We start from the raw sequence: 12,796 nt of genomic DNA on the forward strand, positions 1-12,796 counted from the left end.
TAAAAGAGACAGACAGAACAAGACATACATATATGTTTATAGCTTCGTTATTGTTGTTGTTGTAGCAGAAGTCAAAATATCTTGTGGAAGTAGAGTTATATGTATTACGAGTTTTACTCTCTACCATATATATTAGTCACTTTGACTTAACTGTTATTAGAGATAGCACCGATCACAGAGAAAATTTAGAGTGACTTTTGGATGATCTGCGAAATTCAATTTCTATCTCCATTTTATATTTATACATTCACAACTTCATAATCTTACATTATTCGTCATATAATTCTCTAGACCAGTTTATGGTGACGTTAAACTAATAAAATTAGCTATTAAATTCTGGTGTGATCCATATAAGTATCCTTAAAATATGATTTTTCGGAAGACCATTAGCTTGAGCAGATCATTTTGCTGCAGAATAAGCTATTTTACTCATTTCTTTTTTTAAGAACATCTTAATTGAGTCGATTAAGTTTTCAATTGAGTAAATTAATACGAGTTTAATTTCTAATTGTGCAAGTATTGGGCTAATAATCTGCACCAAATTTTAATACAAAATTCAAATTTTTATTCAAAGGTTTAAAAATTCTCTATAAAATCAAAGCAAACGACCCATACAAAATTTATTTACATTCAAATTAAATTCTTTAAATGATTTATTTCAAATTCTGACTCCATTAACATTCAATTATATAAATAATTGCCCAATTAAGATTAAAAAGGTGTTTCAGTTAATATATTGATCTATTCAATAAGCATTTTATTACTATACATATATAGACAATTTGCTAATTAACTAAATTAAGAGGAAGTCTTCAAGAATTATAGTAAATAAAGAAAAAGCTTTTAATATTGCTAGGAAAATCTTAATCGATTTGTAGTCATTTGTTACTATTAATGTTAATTGGGCAATTTATTACTTAATTAGTTGATTGTTTTGATTAGTAGATTGCGCTCAATTAAACTAGTAATTGATATGAACGTGTTTTATTTAATTTGTTTTTACTTAAATTAATGTCTATATGAAGCGATAGGTTTAAAATAAAATGAAAAGGTCGTAAGATCAGTTGGTAGTGTAACAAAATCGCGCTTATAGCTAAAAGATGAGTTTAGGCTGTAGGCCTTGGGAGGCAGTCCAAGAAACCAATGTAAAAAACAAATTGCTAGATAAAAATTAGCAATCATATATTTTACAAGACTTCAAAGCATTTCCTAGAATCATCTTTTTAGTGAAGTCTTAGCAAAATAGTACAAGAATAAAGTAGAGCAGTAGTAGTTTGCCATGAATTTCCAAAAAAAAATGTGTTTGATCCATCAGTATATAATCGGTGTTATGCACGTGGCTTTCAATGAGGCAATGTCTTTTTCAGAGTTGGTCTTTCTGGCAGCTGCTATATGACTTATGGGGCCAAACCAGTGTAACATTTTCAAAAAATCGATTTTTTTATTTTTTGCTTATTGGATAGTTTATACTTGCAAAAATATTTTGTGAAGGTCTAAAGTTCGTATTTTGAATGGCAGCGTTTTAAAGAGCGACCGCCTCTATAGTCGAAATTTTAAACGTGTTTTTCTCGAAACGACATTTTTCAAAATTGCTGACAACATAACTCAACGAGAAATTGACCGATCTAACTTTAAATTGTAACTGAATATTCTTGAGTATATTTACTATACAATAACCTATAATACGATCGGCATGATTTGTTAAAAATTGTCAATTTGGCATTTAAAAACGACATTTTTTTCAGAACTACGCCATTTTTTTATTTTTAATTTTTTTTTTTTTTAAATCGTAGGTCATTGTATAGGAAATATCTTCAATTTTAATAACTTTTTAGATTTTTTTTTATTTCAGCTACTCATACGGACGGAATCATGTCAGCATTTTGGGAACTTTTTTTTTGCACCTCCCAAGACAGGACACAACTCCGTTATTTTTTAATATTTTTGTAAAAAAGAAATCTGAAAATATACCTTATTATATCCAAAAAATCTCGAAACATTCGATCGAGTACTTTCTTAAAAAAAAATTCACGAAATTCGCATAATTAGTCATGGGTTACACTGTTATAGCCCCTTATTTCCTTATGCTATTTCATAATGAACAGACCTACTCCGGAACAATTCACATACGGCCCCAATTGCTGCAAAAAGTAGTCAGAAATTGAGTTTCTCGGCTGGAATTTATTAGAACCAGTCTAATCTTGCTCGAAAATAATTTCTGAAACACTATGGCTTACCCTTATCTTTAAAATAAAATTAAATTTTCAACCATAAAATTAAATTGTATGTGTTTTATTTCTTCATTAAAAATACATGTCTAAAGAAACACACTTTATATGATGCTGTAGGAACGATGTAAATAGAAAAACGATCCTGAGAGAGAGCAGGAGTGAGACAAGCTTTTGTGTTGGCTAAAGGAAAGAGCATTCGACAAGAATATTGTATCTTATAAGATTTTAGGACTAAAATCCAAAGGGAGACTCAGTCACTGAGTTAAGACTTCTTGGAAAAAACATATGTATATTTGATTCCAAAATTTGCAACTCTAACTTTTTCACATAAGCTTATATAATATCGCATGTTGTATAATGTTGTATAAAAAACGATGATCTCCAAAGGTTTGCTCAGAATCTGATATTATTTGAACAGTGTTTGGAATAAAACTAATTTTCGTAAGCATTTACATTTTCAGGGGTTAGGGGTAGTCAGAGACACGAAAAAATGAGAATTTTCTGTAATTTTTTGCTATTAAATCCTGTTACTTTACAAAAGTAATAATCTGGCATTATTATACAATGTTTGGCTTAAAGTCTCGAAAATTTGAAAAAAAAATTATAATTTCCAAAGTTATACCCAAGTTTCAAAAAAAACCTCCTTGCGGTGACAATCATAAGTCCTTGGAGATTCATCTAAAATCGATCGGTTAAAAAAATATAGTTTTATAAATAGATAATCCTGGACCTGATCGAAGCTTTTTTTTCAAAAATTAACAAAATGGCGGCCTCAGGAAATTTTTTTTTTAGATTTTCGGGAAAAAAATCAACAGTTATTTGGTCTTAAAAAGTACAAATTTTTGCAAAAAAAAATCCTTCGATCAGGCCTGAGTTTATTATGTATTTTAAAAGCTGTATAAATTTCATTAAAATCTACTAAGCGGTTTTCGAGTTAAAAAAACATAGTTTTGAGAAAAACGCATTTAAAGTTTCACACTAAGGGTTTTGAACTCGAAAAGTAATTATCGGATCAACTTCAAGTTTTCAAAGAATATTTTTAAGATATTACACTTAACGAAAATGCAAAAAACAAAAAAATTATTATTTTTTGAAAATTCTGACTACCCCTAACCCCTTAAAAGATTTGAAAATTGTATCAGTACTGCTTAAATATTTTTTTTATTTATGCTAGCATAACAATCAATTACTTAAGTGATTCACAAAATATATGAAAATTTCCATTAAAGTAATTCACATTTTAAAGTGATCTACATATCTATAAGTGTTTGTATGTATGGATGTATGCATTAGTGATAAACAAAAGCAAAAGTAGGCTTTCAATATAAGCTACACCTGTACACTTGTAAGTATGTATGTATGAGTGTATGAGTGTCTATCATTGCTAATGTCAACCAACAGTTGCATTTGGAATTTAGTTTCCATTATAGTTTTTCACATTGCTTGAAGCCAATGCAGCAACAACAAAAACAATAGATTCATGCTATGCATTCGTGAACTAGTGAAGCGTTTGAGGTACATTTTGCCTAAGTCAGCCAACTATTTACAGACATATACACATGCAAACAAACAGATTATATAAGCACAAGTGGATGCAAGTGGATGAATGTACGTATGTGTGAGTGTGTGTGTGCCAGAGCATTTGTGGCGCAGATTTATTTGCAACTAAACGTTAGTTGGAATACACATTCTGAGATTAATTTTATTAGTATCTCACAAGTGGAAACAATTGTGCCAAGCACAAGCAGCTGCCGCACAAACACTTATACACAGAAAGGTCTCACATCATCACAAATATACATACAAACATATATAGCAAAACAACAACAAATATATGCCAGTATTTGTACTCATCTGTGGAAATCAGCTGACAAATGAACAAATGCTTGCGCTTTCATTGTTATTCTTGTTGTTGTTATTGCATTTATGGTACACAATAGTGAAACCGGCATTTGAATGGTAGTATTTGTTGTACACGCTCTGCCATCAGCGATAACTGTAACGCAAAAGTGAGCTAACCCGCACATACACGCACACAGCCAAATATATGTATATATATGTATACAAATATCTAAACTCGAGTGTTGTTGTTGTAGTTGCGCTGAGCTCATAACAATACTGTTAATTTGTGTAGATGGTTGGCAACCCTTGAAGCGTTGGCAAAACATTTGCGATTGCTATTTGTATTTTGTTGTTGTTATAATTGTTGGTGCTATTATTGTTGTTGTTGTATTTATGCTTGTTGTTGTACTTGTTGTTGTTTTTGTTGTTACTATTACTACCGTGAGTTAATGCCGTCAGCGCACTGTATCAAATGAAAGCTTTAAGTTTGCACACAAATACAACAACACAGCGGCATACAAACACACACACACACAGTCAAGCATAGCTGCAGCGCCACACTAAATGCCAATTCACAATTTGCAGGAAGCAATAAAAAGGATATAAAGTAGTAAATGCGCCGTGCCAATGCTTGCATACAAATTAACAATGTGTTTAAGTGTGTGTGTTGTTGTTGTTGTCGTTGTAAGTAGTCACTTTTATGCGCATTTATAAACACTTGAGCATATTTATGGCGTATTTGTGCAAACATATGCTCAGCATGCTCAGCATGGCTTGGCGTTGGCATTGTGTGGCACTCAAAAAGTAGGCGCGGTTACTCGGGTGTCGCGCAGCTCAATGGGTAGTTCTTTGCTTAGGCGAATGGTTCCTAGTTTTTTTCTAAACTTTAAATGTAGGCAATTAACAGTAGCGTGTCCCAGTGTTATCAGAAGTCTCTTCAAGAGAAACAATTTATATTTTATATATTGTCTGGTAAGTATGAAGATCGCTAGGCAGATAGATATCTTAGGGCTGTATGGAGTTCTTGAAAATGGTCTCACTTTACCAAATTATGCTGGGTGTAAGCACGATCGAATTGAAAACTTCATTTCACGTTTTATAAAGAAAAAATATTGACATTTCTTTCTAAGAGGAATCTTTTCCATGTCTTTATCTTTGAAATATACTCTAATATATTTAATTTGTTTCCAAAGGTATCTGACGACAGATAATACTACATTTGAAGCCGGCCGTTTATTGTAAATCAAAGTTGATATAACCACCTGTCTCCTACATATAACCGACATCGGAATCGGAAAACTCCCATTTAAATATATTTTGCTGAAAAGCACCATTAAATGTTACATCATTTATCCAGGGTGAGTAGAGATTTGAATATCGGTGCAAAGTGGTATAGTTCGGCCATTAAGTCGGAACCATTATCTTCAAAGTGTCCTCATAACATCAACCACTGAAAGGTTACATCATGAAACACTTGAAACAAATAATTAAAAATTCAGCTTCTCTAGAGTAAAAAGAAGTATACCATTGGTTATATATAGGTCATCGTATAATCTCTTTCAAAGCAAGAACAACCAGTAATAGTTAAGTCTTAACATTCAAATAAGAAAATGACTGAAATAGCCCATATTAATATTTGATATGAAATCACCAGTTAAATGACCGCAAATACAGAAACAACCTAAGCCCATTGATGAGAGGTTATCTCGAGGAACTAGTATAACTCCAAATCTACTAAAAGGTTTTTCAATATGGGCGCTACAAATTTTTTTAAATAAAACAAAAACGGGATGTCAACGAAATTCTTAATTCCTGTGAAAGTAAAGACCCTGAACCCAATTTTCGATGGTTTTTAAGCATAAATCGACCGATACTGTCACGTTCGATATTCGTACGAAGTTCATCAATCGTCGCTGACTTGTTGGCATAGACCATAGACTTTACGTAGCCCCACAGGAAATAGTCTAACGGCGTCAAATCGCATGACCGAGACGGCCAATTGACTGGGGCGTTTCGTAACACAACATGATCACCAAACTCGGTTTCAATAAATCGATTGTGTCATTCGATGTGTGGCTTGTGATGCCGACCTGTTGAAACCACATATTGTCCAAGTCCTATCATCCAATTCGGGCCAAAAATATTCGGTCATCATTGAGCGGTAGCGATTCCCATTCACAGTAACGTGCTGGTGTTGATCATCACGGAAGAATCACGGAATGATGCTGTCGGCCCATAAACCTGCACCAAACCGTAATTTTTTCGGGCAATGGTGAGTCATGGAGTACATACGACGATTCTGGTGGTTATGCGGATTCAGTTCTTGCGTCAAGTTGATCTTGTAAGGATGTAAGCCAAGATCTTTTCCCAAAATACGCTACAACGACATCACAGAGATGAGAACGACGTGTGAGAGACCGCTATGGGTCTTCCTCAATTGATGCGCTAGCGGCCGCAATATTGTCGACACTAAGGGCACTCCTTTGTCTCACTGTCACGGGAACATTTTGCACTGTGCCTGTAGATTCACTACACTCTCCATTAATGATCAGACAGGACGATCATAAATTGGACGTAGTGCTCTTAAAGTTGAGGCCACTGACTCCGTATTTCGGAAGTAAATTTTAAAAACTTCGATTCGTTGTTTTTAGGGTACATTACATTTGGCATAGCATCGCCGAGTTTTTTTTTCATTTGATTTTCCAAAAATTCTCTCTTTAGAACTCCTGACTGCTCTTTTGATCATCCCTGTATTTGTTGAATCGTTAAATCACTCATTTTTTGGCTGTCTATTCAATTTATCTGCTAAGGTGCCTAACTCTATGAAACACTTTGATAGAAAGACAGTTCAAAAGTTTCCATATCTGCATTTCGTACACCTTTTCAACTCTTGCCATTCATGGCAAAGAAATTTCAAGAAGTATTTTCAAACAATATGTATACTTAGATGACCTCTCGACAACCTATTGTCTTGTTCCCTATATCCATACTTAAAAATGTTTCTATATTTACTTTAGAATAACAAACTAGTCACCAACTACTCCAAAAGTAACTACATAGCAAATAAAATCAATGTCTACGTGGTCTTATCAAAGTGTATGCCTGTCATGCCATTACACCTGAGCAAATCCAGTTGCATTTGTATGCACTCACAAGTGAACACACACACATTCACAATACTCATCTCCATATGTGTGTACAGGAGAGTGGATGTACTCGAGTTTTATTGAATGAGCACAATGGAGATCATGTGCAAATGTCCTTAAAATTTATAAACAGATTTCTTATCGAAAGATTTATCGTTAGCAATCTAATAAATTACGGTAAAGTGCAAAATACAAATGCGATCAAAAGCGCAACAAAAACAAACAAAAAGCAGGCAAAGGCAGAGAAAAGTGCAAACAATGGAGTGCACTTAGACGGACTTAGTTAGGATATGGAGCGCCCTGAACTATGCAACAAATGTAAGCGAATCAATTTGAAATGTAGTGCATACATTAGGAGGAATGGAAAATAAATATATATATTTTTGTACGATTTTTTCTCCTTTGTAGCTGCGTCCCAGCTGAGCGCATAGTATCAATTGTTGCTTAACGGAAATTTGGTTAAAATGCAATAAATTAAATTTGCAGTTACAAGCGGGAGAGTGAAACTGAGTGAAAGAGAGACAGGAAAAAAATGAGCGATAAATGCAATTTAGTTTGACCAAAAAAAACATTTCGAAATGAAATCAACCGTAAGTGCAATGCAGGGCGGTCGGTCAGCGAGCAAAGCGCTGTGAGAGGCGAAGTAGTGTCCACAACAAGTGAATGCGATTTGTAGTACAACAACAAGTATCACATTACTCACAGCTTTCTAAAGCAAATTTTCTCTGATTTCCAGCACGCAGCAGCAAAAGCACAAATACATAAAGCAAATAAAATCGAATCTGCGAATCAATGAGGCACGCATCCGTCGCTTATATGCTTGCGTTCACCGTGCCTTCTTTACGCCGGACGCGAACTGGCTGCGACGACATCTTAAATATTCGCATTTCAATTGCAATATGCCGGCGCATAACCATAAATTGGTTCAATTTACAAAGCGCTCGAGCTCGAGGTGGCAGGCAGCCAGCCAACGTCACGTCGCTTTTCTTAGTCAGCTGTGTGGCAAGGTGCTCTCCACTTTATTCTGTCTCTCTGTTAGCTTCTACGAGGGAAATCAACACCAATGCGTTGCAGTCTGCGTCGCTGCTTCTGCTAGCGTTGCTCCGTGTTCCATTCATTTGTTGCCTGCTTTATGCTTAAGTTAATTTAATGATTTCTTTTATGGTCGCACATTTGTCTCAACCGCCTTGTCGCTTTGCCACGGTGGTGTTATAAAAATCCCGTTTATGTAGGTATAAAGAGTTGTGTGACATTATAACACTAAATAGTGTTCCCTAAGGTGCTGTGAGTGGGATGTGCAATATATGTATTGGAAGGATATTTAATTTTGTTATAAAATAAAAAAAAAATATAGATAAAATAATTCCCGTATTTCCTTACAATAAATTTAATTTTGCCTAAAAATAATAATTTGATACAAAAATTCCGGAATTTTATTTTCATTTCCTTTCATTAATCGTTTTGACCTCACAATTTTCCTATTTAAGAAGACTATCACGTCAATGCCAAGAGATCTAATGACATACAATTTTGATTTAATGTGCCCTAAATTTATTGACAAAAGTTTCTCATCACATTATGTGTCAAGAAATGAAATTTTTAGTATGTTATTTATAGATTTATTTTTTCAATAGATGCGATGACATTTAAAAGAAGTAATTAAAAATCTTTGATCTAAATATATATCACTTAATCGGCGGAACTTGCATTTTATATGATATAATGTAAATTTAGTTCCATGTGACATCACTCGTATGATCTGAATATCATACAATTTGTTCAATAGTTCTGAGTCGATCAGCATGATCCCATAATTTACGATTGCTGCACCATCTGATGTCATTGCAAAATTAGATCGCCTCATCATATGACTTTTAGTTTCGGTGCGATGTAATATCAATAACAAATCATATGATTCATTGGTGGATTGAAATGAAAAATTATAATAAATCATAAATCGACTTTATAATATGTGATATATATCAATTAATGCAAAATATTGGAGTTTCAGCAAACCATGTCATAAGTGCTAATCACATGTGGACATCTTTCCCAACGATTAGAAGTGATCTCAATGTCAGGTGATCTTATAATCGCACATTACAAAACGGTACTACATACATATGTGTGGTTAAAGCCAGATGAAGTGATAATTCAAAATTTATTTGTGATTTAAATATTTTTAATATTAGCTGATCTCATCGCGTAAGATCGTTAAAAGGAATTTTCGTTTTCCTTTCTATGATAATTGTCTAAATTGTTTTGATTCCGTAGTGATGTGATATAACCAATTGTAAGATGATTTGAGGAAGTAATACGTTTACGCGATGTGATATGAATTTCAAGTCACATGATCTGTTGTTTTGTGATTTAATGATCTTGTAAACATAAACATTTAATATTATGTAGTGATGTAATATATCTTTTTACCATCAGACAATCGAATCGATTGACAGGTGCGAAATATTGACCTCAAGCAGTACAATCTGCTGTGTCATGTGATATAATTTAACGATGCGATAGGTAAATATAAATTTTGTTTTATAATGTGTTGTGCTCTAATAATTGTAAATTTATTATTAAATATATTATTTGATCTAACAATCACCCTATTGCGAGTGTCGACTGACAGTGGTAATCGACTACTGAGCGATTATCGACTACCGCTGCTATTGTGAGTGTCGATCAATCGCTCAACCATCCACTGTGAATGTTTTTCAATCTCTCATTTGTCGCCAAAATTTGTTCAGTAATTAGACATTTTTGAGTTTTGTCGATCAAGTTACTCAAAACAAATTAAAATATAATGGACTCAATCGACTGGTGCCAGTCGACAATCGCAATAGGGAGGAGTGTGATACAATCTCATATATTTATTACCAAGGATGTTAAGTGAAGTGGTGTGATGTAAAATAGCGAAATTATGTGATCTAGTAATCGAATATGGTCTAGTTATGTGATGTATTTATCATGTGACGTGAATGAAGTGTTCTAATTTTGCGAATAATTTAGAAATTTTTTAAAAGTCATATGATGTGATGAATTGATGTCATGTTATCAAGTGTACTTATATAGACATGTTACATGATCTAATGATATGCCGTGATTTCAAAATATTATTGTATGTGATATGGCTTTGATTTATTATATATGATTTACGCTACTTGTTTAACTATTTTGCCAATCTGCTAATTGAAGTATTCCATGGCATGGGCTATCAAGTTATATGAACCAAATTGTTGATGTGATGTGATTTCTTTAAACAATTATTTTGTAATGTGGTTTCTTTCAATCGTTTTATATCGTTTACGTTTTCTTTCTTATTTTTATGTAGTTAAATGCTATATATTCAAGTAAGAATCAATTAGTTTGCTAAAAAAGCGTGATATGATTGAGCAGCGATATGTCTGTAACATCGAAAGAAAATATTTTCTTTCAAAAAAAGATTAAAAGGATAAACAAATACAAATATTTTTCAATAAAAACTACAAAAGTTGCGCACTAAATGCAACGAAAATTCAACTAAAACTTTAATTACTAGATAAGTCGAAATTAGAGCACAACGCAGGCAAATTGAATTTCAATTAAAATGCATATGAAATTTATTTATTTATTTATTGAAAATGCAAAAGTGCAGCACAAATATGCAAAAATTAATCGCCAGCACTTTGCTGTCTATATTTGCAGATTTTCAATGGAAATAAAAATCATATTTACTTATGCCCTACGCGCGTGTGTGCTGGTGTGTGTAATATTCACTTTGTTGCTACAATAATTTATCTTATGGGCAAGCAACAACACAAATAGAGTTTAAAATAATAAAACCTTTAATGGCAGTAGGAAGTGAAATATTTTCGCAATTCAATAAAATATAAAATCAGAAATATTGAATTGTGCCAATACACACACCCACATATACACATATGAATATATATATATAATATGTATGTATGTTTGTGTAATCGAACACCCCAGCGTTTGTTTGCTTGCGTATAAAAGTATTAAAATAATTTTTACATTCAGCAATCTTCTTGCAATGAGCTTTTTTATAAGTAGCTTATGTAATAATATGCACACACACACACATACATAAACACATTTTATGATTTACATACTGACGTTCGCAAACATTTGATTGTATTCATTTTGCACTTGAGCATACACTTATATTGCAATTAAAGTGGTTTGATAAATTGCATTGATTCGACTTTAGTTATTTACCCACACACACACATACATATATAGAGTGAATATATATTCAATTGTTTGAATATACTGAGGCTATCGTTTATGTGAGAATTTATTTGAGCAACCCAGTAGGAATTCTTAATAGAAATGTTCAAGCAGTTGTAATGTAGTTTGCAAGTACTTTGGAACTCAAGTTATAATGAAGGGAGTGAGTAATTACATCTGACAACTGACAGTTGACATGACAATTGACAAATATCGGGCTAAATAAGGCCTATGAATATGATAAATGATGAATGACCAATTGTTATTAAAAAGTAGTGTATTAAAAATTTTGTCATGACAGTTGACAAGTGACCAGTCACTAATGACAAGTTACTTAGGCTCCGTTTGCTCTAAGGTAGTATTGTATGGTATGATAGTAGGGTGAAATTTAATTTTTATCTATTACTAGTTACCAATTACAAGAAGTGCATAACAGATGACAGATGACAAATGCAAAATTATGAATAATAGTAGTGACACAGTGACTCACTGCTAATTAAAAATGGTATGAAACCAATAAAAACAAGTCAAGTACATAAAAATAATAATGATACGAATCATAAAGCAGCCGGCTACTCCAAAGTAAATATCAACCTAGACAGTCCAGCAGTAATCAAGGACACAACCTCGGTTTACATTTCGGCCAGGATGTCAGGGCGGCAGTAGATAGTTTTTTTTCTTTCTTTTTATATAGCGAAGGAAATTCCTTTACGAATCTCGGGCTTAGATGTTTTGCCTGGTATGTCGGACTCGAACATTAACTTAAACAGAGTGTTAATGCTACTACCGACTAAAACCTCCGCTATCCTCTGTACTCTGATCTCCCACGGTATCCGCAGTTAGGCATTAATTCGTGGGGGTAGGGTTTAGCTACTGCTCTTCCTTCTGGTAGCTAAGATGTTATTACTGTCTTTCATCTAGTTGTTGTCATTTGCCTTTTTTCTTTGGATGGAACGCAAGTCTATGAGGACTTCTGTTGCAAATGGGCTGATGGCGTTCCAAGAGGCTCTTGATGACAACATTATTTCTATAACTGTCTCTTGATACTCTGGTGTAGTAGAGAGTGTTGTCAGGAACATATGTTTGCACTTCTACTGGGTGCCAGGACATAAAGGCATTGAAGGGAACGAAATTGATACAATGATCTGGACAGGGGCTTGACAAGAAAAATCTTAACATATTGGATAAATATACCGAGGTGTAAAATCGCTAAAGCCATATGATAAGCGGTAGTCCAGAAGTACACAAGACTCCTAATATCATTCGATAGAAAGGACTGTAGGAGTTTGTTTGGAATACTCCCTGACCACTGTCTGGTGGCGGCATACGCCTACAAAATGGGAC

Source organism: Zeugodacus cucurbitae, chromosome 2 (assembly GCF_028554725.1).
Source record: "Zeugodacus cucurbitae isolate PBARC_wt_2022May chromosome 2, idZeuCucr1.2, whole genome shotgun sequence".
Taxonomy (NCBI): domain Eukaryota; kingdom Metazoa; phylum Arthropoda; class Insecta; order Diptera; family Tephritidae; genus Zeugodacus; species Zeugodacus cucurbitae.